The sequence below is a fragment of the Lolium perenne genome, chromosome 5 (genome assembly GCF_019359855.2).
Source record: "Lolium perenne isolate Kyuss_39 chromosome 5, Kyuss_2.0, whole genome shotgun sequence".
Lineage (NCBI taxonomy): Eukaryota > Viridiplantae > Streptophyta > Magnoliopsida > Poales > Poaceae > Lolium > Lolium perenne.
This window is the reverse complement of record NC_067248.2, coordinates 224,735,595-224,747,447: the sequence shown is the minus strand read 5'-3', so window position 1 is coordinate 224,747,447 and position 11,853 is coordinate 224,735,595. Positions and strand designations below refer to the sequence as shown.

Below are 11,853 nucleotides of genomic sequence, written 5' to 3'. Positions count from 1 at the left end.
GCGGTATAGCGAATTTGCCTCCGGCAGAGGCTCTATTTTGCAGCGCGTGTTGGTGTGCGAAAAACGCACCTCCGGCAGAGGCTCTATTTTGCAGCGCGCCTAATCCGACCGTTTTTTTTTTGAAAATTCATCAAACGAACTATGAAAATATGATCGAAAATACGAATATATTTTAAAAGTGCAACGATACAATGCGACATTTAAACGAAAATACTAAAATAAACTACTCCTCCGACTGGTCGTTGGACTCCCAGTCGAAGTCGGAGCTGCTCAGTGTCGTGTCCGACACCGGCGTCGACGTCGTCGTCCACTGGAAGTCGGAGGAGGAGGAGGAGGATGTGACGCCCCGTTACGTTCGATCAAATCAAGCGTAACGGAAACCGTCACTTCAGAGTTGCGCGAGGACCAACTAAGGAGAATAGTAACATGTACATAGTGGAAACTTTCACCGTTTGAAAGCAGTGTCCTTTATTACATCGTCACACAAACTAAGGCAATACAATCCCACCCGCTTGAACTACAAGCCATAAATCTACTCCTCATAGCCTTGGACATCAACTTCCCCATACTCATACTCCACTTCAGCAAAGTCAGAGTCAAAGTAACCACAAGTGCCAGATTCGTCATAAGCACCGGTCTCTATCTCCTCAGAGTTGTCATACATCACAGCCTCTGGAAAACAACGGAGAGAGCAAGGCTGAGCACGTATAAAATACGTACTCCGCAAGTCGCCGGGGGTGGAGGGGTGGCGGGTGATTTAAAAGGAAAGTAAAAACTCAACGGCTAATGAGCTGTCCGACCGAGAACACTTTTAGGAGAAAAACTTCCCCGATTTCCCGTTTGTTGCAAAACCATATTTTTATTTATGAAATCTGCTGGCGGCAGACGACGTGGGATCTTACATCCTGTGTTAGAGGAAAACCCACACGACGCACTTCCAAACCCGGAAGCTGGGAGTGATATCACATTTTACTCTGATCAGAGGTGTACTGCTTTGCCCATAGTGTCACTTGGTCGATTTCGTTCATGCGCTACCACGGCGCACAACTAGACCAAGGGACCAAAACCTTTAGCCAGCCCGTACACTACCTCTGCTTTTCCGCCTTGCCTTAATCGCCAAAGGCCCGCGGGTCGAGACCCCTAACCGGCGGTCTCGCCCTAGGGTGACCGTACCTACCCGGCTACAGTCACCTTCTCACCCGTGCAGAGGTAGCTACTTGGCATGGTTAATCGGTTAAGCCCGTCCCATTCCAGGTCTATGGTCAGCACGGGCTGCGTCGCTTTTGAAGTAAGCGCCAGATGGTTGTGTTTTTATTAGATAACCCTGTGTAGAGGAGCCTGACTCTCGCAACCCTGACCAGGATGCTTCCACCAATTTCGGCTCCTCTACCCACCAAATAATTAAATCACAACCCTGCCCGGGTTTTGACGACATACCTCAAACGAACCACCGGATTTGGTCCATTCGCCAAATCGGCGGATCTTTCCGATCCGACTCTCATTTTCATTTAGAAAACCAAAATCTTTGTATTTGGTTCGCATGCGAGATTTTGGAATATCATAACCCATAAAACATTTTAGTAAAACATAGGGGTCCGACGACTTGCCTGACCGCGCTCCGACCGACTCGGATATACCGTCAATGTTTCCTAAATATCCATGGTCGACTCCTAATATTTATTTCAGAGACAAGCTTTAAGCCTTAGTAATTCAAATCCAACAATTACTCCACGAAATCATACCGTGCAAACAATTTCAGCTAAGCAAGTGATGCTACATGTGGTTGTGCTAGTGACCTAGTGTTTCGAAAACAAATCATGTGCGCATATCATGTGTATCAGACCAAAGCTGATATGCACTCCTGCCTGCCTATGTCTACTGTACCAAACAGTGGAGAGGAAATAAACAAGTGGTTTGGTCTTGTACATGGTATTCAAAGTGGCCGAGCCTAGCTACTACTCGAATGAGTCGTCTTTCTCAGTCCCCATTCCTCTCCTCTGATACTACTCTCCCTCACACCACACAGATGCACTTCCGGGTCGATCTATCTATTCCGACCAACTCCGGCGCCCTGGTGAATACCTACAACATCCTGATGACCTCAACTACTTGATCCCCTCAATTTTTGGCTTCCCACAGTATGGCGCGCGGCCATGGCAACTGGCACGCGCGGCTTCACGCATGGCTCAGCGACCATGGACGACGCCGACGATGTTGCGGCCGAGCCTGCCGCGTCAAGGCCGGAGCCACGGCGAGCATGGTACCAGCCATAAACTCCTACAGCTAGTCCCTTTCCAGAACTATGTAAGAGCTATTCGATCCCCATTTTCTTTATGCATCGGACTAGTACAATACTAATTGCTTCTATACTACATGCTAGCACAAATCAAAGTTACAGTCATATGCATAGTAGGGTGTAGTAAACTGCCGTGAAGCTGAATCTAGGTCCTAATTAGATTTACAAGGCACAAACCAAGACTAGTACAACAGTAGTAAGCAGAGGCAACTTTCAGATTATTTTCTTTCAGGACAAGACAGAGCAAGTTAATCAATATGCATTAGTACTACAGCGTTGTGAGATCTCAAGTTAAATCTTGCTCTTACAGGATTTAGTGAAGTAAGAAGATGAGACATTAGGCATGCTAGTAACAATCTCTGAATCAATACACTCTTCTTTATTCTCACATTTCAGAGCAGAGGAAGATGCTACATAAAAGAAAGGTAAAAGCACAAGCGGATGGCCGTGCTAGTACCTGATGAACCACTAGCAGGGATAAATCAATAAAGACCCAGCACAACAATGAATAGATGAAGAGGCCGGATGCGGTGGAAAGGGGTGGTCTGAGAGAAAGTGTGGTGGAGTGTGTGCGGTAGAAAGTGATGAACAGTGAGGAGGACCTGCTATTTATAGTAGAGTGAGAAGCTTGGTCGGTTCCTGGCTTACGCCAGGTGGTGTGCATGCAGCATACCCATGTACATGCATAGTTACACTTGGAATTTTTACAGCTGTGGTTTTTACAAGTGTGAGAACAATGGCTGGATCTGAGTTGGCATTTACTTTGCCATTAAGCAATTGTGGAAAAGGACTAAATTGTAAATTTCGAATTTCTATTAGGGGCTGAAAAGTGGAACTGGTGTATAAGAACTTTGTAGGCAAATATTGCTCGGACTTTGGTGATTGAATTTTATTTAATATGAGATTAGCGCGAAATCATGTTTAGCCATATGTGATCAATACTAATGTCGCAAAAATGGTGTTTTTAAATTTTGGGGTTTTCACAGAGGAGAGGACGATGGTCGACGGCCCTGCGCCGTTCTTCTTTTCCTCCTTCCTCCTCGCCGCCGCCTCGGCCCTCGCCTTCTTCCTCGCCGCGGACTCGGCGCGGCGCTTCTCGCGGCTCGCCTTTTTCTTCGCTTTCATCGCCGCCTTCTCCTCCTCCTTCTGCGCGTAGAAAGCCTCCGTGGCGGCGACGTCCTCGGGGAAGCGGCGCGCCCATTCGAGGCGCAGCGCCTCGTCGCGCTCGGCGATGAGGAGGTGCTGCTCCAGCTCCGATGTCGGCGTTGCTGTTCGCGCGTGATCATCGGCGGCGGCGCCAGCATCTCCGCTTGCTCCCGCGTGAAGACGTCGTGGAAGTTCATCGTCCGCCGGGAGCGGCCGAGCCGCCAGGCGACGGCGTCGTACGCCCGCGCCGCCTCGTGCGCGGTGTCGAACGTGCCGAGGCGGATCCGCTCCTCACTGGAGCGGATTTCCGCGTCGAACCGGCCGCTCGGCCGCGCCCGGACACCGTGGTAGCCGGAGGAGGGGCGGCGGCGCGAAGGCATCTCGCGGAGGCGGCGCGGTCGGAGGCGGAGCGGCCGGAGGTGGAGCGGCGCGGGAGGGAGAGAGGCGAGGAGGGAGACAGACGCGTGGAGGAAGTGGCAGTTGGACGCGTTCGCGCGTGGCGTGTTTATAGCGCGCGCAGCAGCGCACGCGGTAAGTTTCCCGCGCGGGATAGCGCGCGGGCGGCAAAATTTTTAGCGCGCGCGCCTTTTTCCGCCTCCACCGGAGCAGCGCGGCAGCGCCCGCGCGCGGCAAACCGGCGGTTTTTTTGCCGCGCGGGGCTTTTAGCGCGTCTGTTGGAGGTGCTCTTAGATAGAAGGAAACGTATCAAATTCCAGCAGGACCTACATTCCAGCTGTTACACCAAGGACTCATGTAAGAGAGAGCTCATCACGTCCTGATCATTTGATCGGTGGTACAGAACATTTCTCCGGGAAGCCACATGATGGTACTAGCTTAATTTGCATGCGTTCTACGGTGTTAAACAACAAGCCCACTGGCACCGCCGAATCTCCGTCGGCCCTTCTCACATGCTCTGCTTATACTAAGAGCATGTCTAACAGGCTTCTTATAACCCGCCCACCCCGTAAAATTTCGGCGAGATACAGGGCAGGCGCGGTTTGGGCCGTCTAGCAGGTCCCGTATTCAGGCCGCCCCGTTTCGGCGGAATACGGGGCCCAGGAAATCGCCCCCTCCGCCCCCTACTTATACCGGGCGCAGGTGCGAGTGAGGGGTCCCCTCACTCGCAACCCTAGCTCCGCCGTGCGCCGCCGCCTCCTCCTCCTGCTCCGGCGAGCAATTAGTCGCTCCCCCGCGCCGCATTCCACCCGCCGCCACCTGCATGGACTCCCGCCGCCGTAGTAGAGCCTCTCCGGCGAGCGGATCGAAGCGATCCCGCTCGCCGGACACCGTGGAGGAAGCCTGGCGGCTCAAGTGCAAGCTTTCCGCCGCGGGGAGCCGCCGTGCGGCGTGCCGGTACGCCGGCGCGCTGTACGTGCCGGATCCGCTCCGGGAGTACGCCGCGGGTGGGCGGTGGTACCGGCAAGACCCGCCGCTCAAGCCGATGAGCGGCGAAGCCTTCGAGAAGTGGCGCGCCGAGTGGCAGCGCGACCGCGCGGCGAAGGCGGCATGGAGGGCGACCATCGGCAGCACCAGCGGCGGTGGAAGCGGAGGCGGCGAGGAGGAAGAGGAGGCGGCGGAGGAGGACGCGGCCTTCCGGCGTGCGGTGGCCGAATCCGAGGCGGATGCCGCCGAGAAAGCTCGGGCGGAGGCAGAGGAGGAGGCGGCGGCCATCGCCGCCGTGGCGGAATTCCAGGCGAAGGAGGCTGCCGCCAGGGCGGAGGAGGAGGCTGCCGCCAGGGGCACTACCTCACGTACCGGTATTGCCGGCACTTTTCTTGGTGGCACTTTAAAATATGCCGCTAATAATAGTGATTAGTGGCACTTTCTAATAAGTGCCTTAAATTACCATCTAATTTGTGGCATTTTTAGAAAGTGCCGTTAATGTTGGATTATTATCGGTATTTTACCAAAGTGCCGGTATTTTTTTTCGCGGCAGTTTCTCAAAAAATGCCTGTAATATTGCTTATTACTGGCATCTTACCAAAGTGCTGTTAAAAGTGCCGGCAATCCTGGCATTCCCAGCCCTCCCCAAAAAAACTAAAGGGCCTAAATGTAAAATGCAAAGAAACCGTGTCATTTTTCTCTCCCGCACGGCCGCACCTACCGCTCTCTCTCTCGTATCCTCGGTTCCCCAATGCGCCGCCGCCGCTCGCCGACGTCCGCCGCCGCTCGCCGACGTCCAACGCAGGCCGCATCCGCCGCCGCCTCCACGCAGAGCTTCTTCTTGGTGCCCTCCACTGGATCCCTACCCGCACTCCGCCTTTCCGCCCCTGAGCGCGACGCTGCGCCTAACCCTAGCCGTCGGGTTCGTCACTGTCGCCGCCACGGTACCGCGACGCCGCTCTGCCCTCGCACGACGTCCTCCTCCCCAGAATCCGTCGTCGGCCGATATGTGGCGAAGCGGCAGCAGCAGACGCCGAGGCGGCGTGGCACCCGCGCTCGCCGGCGCCGCACGACCTCTCCGACGAATCCGACTACGCCGCCGCCACCTCCGCCTCCTCCTCCATCCACGCGGTACGCGCCCGCCGCTTCCTTTTCCTCTCCCATCTCCGATCAGTCGCACGGCTCGAGTCGACCCTGGCGCGATTTGGGCCAACCTGCTTCAGCTCCTGCTCAATCGTGCGCTTCAATCCTAGCGCGATTTGGGTCCAGCGCCAACGGATCGCTCGAGTGAGCTGCGCCAGTGCGTTCTGCGCCCATGCCATCAGCAGGTCGAGCGGCTGTGTTCAATAACACTGCAATTCTGCTAGCCTCCATGATCGTCAGTTGTGTTTAGATCGTGAAGTTTCAGCAAACCACCAGCAATTAGTAGGAGATGGGTCTAGCAAGTTTGAGCTGTGGATTTTCTGATTTGATGTTTTTTCTGTCCAGTTTATGCAAGAACTAGGGATTTTTATTCTGACTTTGTCATCTAGGCTCACAAGTGCCAAATGTATGTGTTGTTCAAGAAACCACTCAAATATAGGCCACTGTCTACACTCTACACTGAAGCTTTTATACGTGTTGATGATTTTGAAGTGGGTTTTTAAATGGTCAGATTTACGTGACCTTTTTAGTTCAGAACAACAATTTCAATGCCATTCCTTTTTGATCAAAAAAGTATCTGATTGTTTTAGATTCCATTATATCAGAATTTCTATGCTAGGAAAACAACCTTCAATACAAAGGCAGTGTGTATTTTAACAATGCGATCTTGGCTTTTTATACATGTGTTAAACATTTATGATAGCACAGGTGCAGTCTTGGCAACCTGGGGGTTCCTTGGACAGCGGACAGAAATGGAGCCAGATCGAGTGGTTGAGCTCCGTGTGAGGCAATTATATGGTAATTTATTGATCCAAGTACAATTGTTTGGGTTTTATGCGACTTTCGTCTTCAGTTCATATTACAGAGGTTGTCACTAGATATTCTAACTACAATTTAGAACGAAAGTTGTGTTTGTAACTCAAAGTTTAGCATCTGTACAACAAATAGCGTATTTTTATGCACTATCTGTCAGTTGTCGCAGCAAATAAGAAGGTCCAAATTAGCTTCTCTCTTTTGCGAATGACCGTCACTGTAAGCTTGAAGTTGTGGTCCTATTGAATTCTGTTAATCAAATAAGGTTAATTTTTGCAGCTACTAAGTGGCTCAAGGAAAATCTTGTGTATGGTGCGGCTGACAAAATTCAGAGACAAATAGGCTAGGTGATTAACTTGAATTTATTTTATTATTGTTGAATCATCTCTCAGATTATCTTTTCTCTTACCATGTGCTGATCGGTAGCTCTTCATTATAGATAATCGGTTATTTTTCCATGTGACAGTGGGACTAGCTCACCTCAGTGTATGTGGCACCAGGGGACGAATTGGTGGATATTGCAGGTGCTTCGACTGAAGTTGCCTGGAGGCACCCCCAAACTCATCCGTGGTTAGTTATAATCCTTTTTTCATTTTCCAGAGCTATAGGGTGGTTAATAATTTGTTAGTTTAGCTTTGAAAGCTCGAAACATACCAGCCCCATTGAGCGCCATGACATATTAACAAAGATACAAGTAACACAAATGACATGCCAATAACCATTGAGCGCCATGGGAAATTAATATTTCCATAACTAATAACATGCCAAGTACAAATTTGTTAGTACATGGGAAACTAATATTTCCTTGCACGGATAACTTCTTTTAGTCTTTGCAATGGTTGTCCAAATTTGTACTTCTTCAGTTACTTTTCGTAGGGCATTGATGCGTCGAAACAGTAGTACATTGAGTGCCATGAGGTACTGTTTATTAACAGAGATACAAGTAACATCAGGATTATGGTTCAGTGTACTGGTTTTGAGACATGACATATTAACAAAGGTACAAGTAACACAAACAACATGCCAATAACCTGAATATACACAGTGGATGTGGACTTCTAATTCAAAACAACAAAATATTGCAAATTTAGACTATCCAAGAAACTGAGCAAGATTTTCTTCATGTTTCCAGGACCTTCAGGACAATGGTAGCAGCAAGACTGAACGAAAAAGCTCAAGAAGCCTCACAAGAATTGCCACCCGGCTAGACGGCTGGTGTCATCTTGGAAATACCTTCTTTTAAGATCATCTGTCTGCTTGAGCGTGATCTTCCAGTATCAGGTCTACTTTTTTTCTCTGCTACTTTTCTTTACCTTGAATTATTGCAATTTTCTGAAACTACTTCTATTCTGAGAGAGAAGATATGAGTATCAAGTTAACAATGGTCTTCATAGCTAATCAGGGTTCATATACTAGAACGATTTCATTTACCTTCATTTGGATGTGTGTTATCTGATTCAGATGTTGGTCCTGTGATATTTATACTAAATTTGAACATGCAATGTTTTATTGGCCGGCAACGCAGCACAACAAAAGGATTTGGATTGCAGCTATCTACCTATCCTGTAGCCTTGTATTTTCATTTGCATAAAATCTGGCACTAGAAGTGACTTATAGCAAAATGTGCCATACACTTCATTCTTACACCAGTCAACTATACTCCAAAACTGCAGGTACCACACCTATTCATTCATGGCCTTGTTGTGCGCTTCATATAGCCAACCACTTGAATTCTTCATCATCCTATCTGTTCCTGGATTTTCCTTTGTAGCTTTTGGTACCCATGGGTTTTTTTTTTTTTGTAAGACGCCAGACTTGTTTTACCCGAACTATGATGAGCACTCAAAACAGTCAGAGTCAACTTTGACAGACTTAACACAAACATCAGCTCCCAGAAACATGGACAGAAGCACCAAGACGAACCAACCCACAATATGAGCACCTTATAGCACATAAGCAATGAGAATTCACCACCAGGAAAACAACATACGATTATGAACTTAGAAGCTGATAACACAATTCAAGAAATTCATATCATCAACCAAACAGGATATAGAAAAATTATACCAATGAATATGAGATACAGTTATTCATGACGGAAAAAATGCCCTTTTTATAGCCAAAGATGAATCAAGTATTGTTTAACAGGCGTTGTTCATCAGCAGTGAAAGGCCTTCTGGAAGTTGTTTCTAGATTATTAGTATAACAATGTTTTTGCAATAGTATATGAGTAATTTAGTAATTTCGGTTTTATTAATTCATGGATGATAAAAGTGAATTCAGAGTTAATTTCGTTTCACCAGAGCTGATGCTTTACTTAACCCAAGTCAGGCCCAAAGAAGCTCTAACTTCTACGAATTTTTAAACTTGATTTAGGACTGCAATGTGCACATTCTTCAGTGTTTCGTGGAAATTCAGGCATCCAACTCAGAGAATAGGGCCAGATGAATGTAAATTTTCCAAACGGGTATTAAGTTATGACTACTAAAAACCATGCAAGTGCCATGTAAAATGATTATGAATTGAAAGCACGCTATATGCAACAACTTTGATGTTTTATGTCTTCTTGATATATGATACATACTTTGGAAACTTCCTTCAAACCCTGAACACCTGCATTTGCCTTCCTTCTGGGTTCAGAAGCATGAAGAGGAGGCAATCTATGTGCACAGTATGTTCTTTTTCTCATCAACTATGTATTCGACATTAATATGATGCTTCCTTTCAGTTTACCTTGCACGTACGACATTAATTAACGAAGATGCCAACTTATTTTATAGTTCATTGTATTGCCAATTCAGTTGTGCTAGCTTCCATATGATATCCTGTTATTCTGCCATGCTGCTATGTGTTCGCAATGTTTAGTGAAACAAATTAGCAATATTCCTCTTTTGAGTGCTACAAAGTGAATTAGCAACAATCGTCTTCAATGTCACATGTTTATCCAAGGAGAGACCTTTGAGAATCACAAAATTTCTTGTTATGTTATATATGCTATTTTATTTAGCCCATACTCTCCTTCAGGTATAGAAAAAATCCTCTCAATGCATAGGAATCTATTCAAGGTAAGGCGGCCGTTGAAAACTTATGTGGTGTATTTCTGTGGATTTAGAACACACGATTTGTAGAGATATAGAAACAACTAACTGAACGAAGGTGTCATAGAACTTATAGAGAACCCCTTTCTTTTTTCTATTTGAGTGCTTAATTTTATGTTTTGGCAGTCATTCCGTCTAAGGTTTGCTGATTATGCAGAGCTTCAATACTCTTAGCGCATAGGCTGCATTGTATGGTTGTTTTGATGTATCATGCAACTACGTTAGCAACGGCAAACGTATGATAAATGTACATAGTTACAGGATAGACCTAGGTCTATTTTGAAATAGGCATGATTTAAGATGAATATATACTTTTACTAATCACCTCGACACTTCTTTTGCTCATATCTTCGACAGACTTTTTTGTGTGGTAATTTGACAGTTTCTTTCTATAAAATATCATGATAGGCCCACAAGCGTATAAGGATATCTTCTCTGGTAATGGCAGTCGCGACGTGCCAGGGCCCTCCTCCAGGAGAGCACGAACCACACCAACCCCAGCCTTCCTCTCAAGAGCCATGAAATCATTGTTCTATCATCCGACAATAAGGATGATGACAACAAGCGATGATCATTTAACTGTGACTCTCTGTATGAGTCTAAAAGCTCAAGTGTCATAAGGGGTTTACTGACTAACTGTGACTTGATACTTCAATTTGACCAGTTGGGCATGCCATATGGGAGTACTACTCAGCCATACTCACAGCACAGACTGAGTTGCCCCCGGCGCATTTAGTGATGAGATATGGGCACTGTTTTGAATATTTGCAGTAAAGTAGGATATGTGCATGCTTGATGATTCTGATCCTTCTCTTCTTCAGGTGGAATGCAGTTGAGGTCGAAGATGCCGTTGGAGAGACCAGAGGTTGCCTTGGTGGTGCTTGCCGGAGATCACGGCGAGATGCTCTGCTGGGAGAGGAGACCTCGCCGGCGAGGTTGGGGACGAGCTGTTGGTTAAAGATCATGTAATGATTTTGTAATTTAGATGCTACTTGCAAATGTTGGTTCCATATCCTATAATTTAGATGCCTGGCTACAATTTTAATGCATGATCATGTTACTGTGTTTGATTAAAATACCAGGCAATATGATAACTGCATATATTTGTGCAAGTACTATGATTATTGCTTTGTTTTGAATAGTGCATGTAAACATAATCAAAGGCATTGTTGAAAACAGCCTTCAAATGTAATATAAGGCATCATTGAAAAGTGTAGTCAGTTTTTTTTATGGCATCTTGAAAAGTGCCACCAAAAAGATTCAATGGCATTTTTAAAAGTGCCAGTAAAAAGATTTCGTGACATTTTTCGAAAAGTGCCGGCAAACAGATTCTATGGCATTTTCGGAAAGTGCCATCAAAAAGATTTCATGGCATCTTTCAAAAGTGCCGGTAATACTAACTAGCGGCATTTTTGGAAGTGCCTTAAAATACAATTAGCGGCACTTCTTTAAAAATGCCGGTAAAGACCTACCTCGACTGGAATAAACGCAGCACTTTTTTTTGTGCCTTGAAAAATATTTGCCGGCACTTTTGGTGCCTTTGCCGGCACTTTTTTGTGCCGGCAATCTGGATACCTGACGCAGTGGGGGCCCTTCGTGCCATTCATCATCCTCGAGTAGCTAGGATCGCATCACATCGCTATGTATATGTATGATCCAGTGTATGATCAATGAATGAACTATGGTTTAATTTTCCTGGGGTTTTAATTTTTAAAAATACAGGGCGAAATACGGGGTCTGCTAGACGAAATGGTACAGTAAGACGCACTTTTGGGATACGGGGCGAAAAACTCGCGTTATACGGGGCATAGAAATAAGGGGCCTGTTAGACCTGCTCTAATGTCTTTGTCTACATATTCCTCATGCGCGTGCTGTCTAGCTAGCATGCATGTGACGTACGCGGACTCGTCATCTCCAGCGATGCATATGCTTCTCTGCTCACGTACACTCATCGATCTGCTGCATATACAGTAC

At 46.9% G+C, this 11,853-nt stretch overlaps 2 long non-coding RNA genes across 4 annotated transcripts; both read left to right on the top strand.

Moving 5' to 3' along the window:
• The first annotated feature begins 1,874 nt into the window (after positions 1 to 1,874).
• Positions 1,875 to 3,211, top strand: LOC127302079 (uncharacterized). Its single transcript, XR_007852631.1, has 2 exons — positions 1,875 to 2,304; positions 2,693 to 3,211. It is a non-coding gene; the product is annotated as an uncharacterized lncRNA (long non-coding RNA).
• Positions 3,212 to 5,518: 2,307 nt separating this feature from the next.
• On the top strand, positions 5,519 to 10,997 carry LOC127302078 (uncharacterized). 3 transcript variants are annotated; one of them, XR_007852630.2, is made up of 6 exons: positions 5,519 to 5,956; positions 6,677 to 6,766; positions 7,061 to 7,128; positions 7,248 to 7,351; positions 7,914 to 8,062; positions 9,422 to 10,997. It is a non-coding gene; the product is annotated as an uncharacterized lncRNA (long non-coding RNA). The 3 variants fall into 3 exon arrangements; XR_007852628.2 differs by having other exon boundaries at positions 8,455 to 10,997; XR_007852629.2 differs by lacking the exon at positions 7,061 to 7,128 and having other exon boundaries at positions 8,455 to 10,997.
• The last annotated feature ends 856 nt before the right edge of the window (positions 10,998 to 11,853 follow it).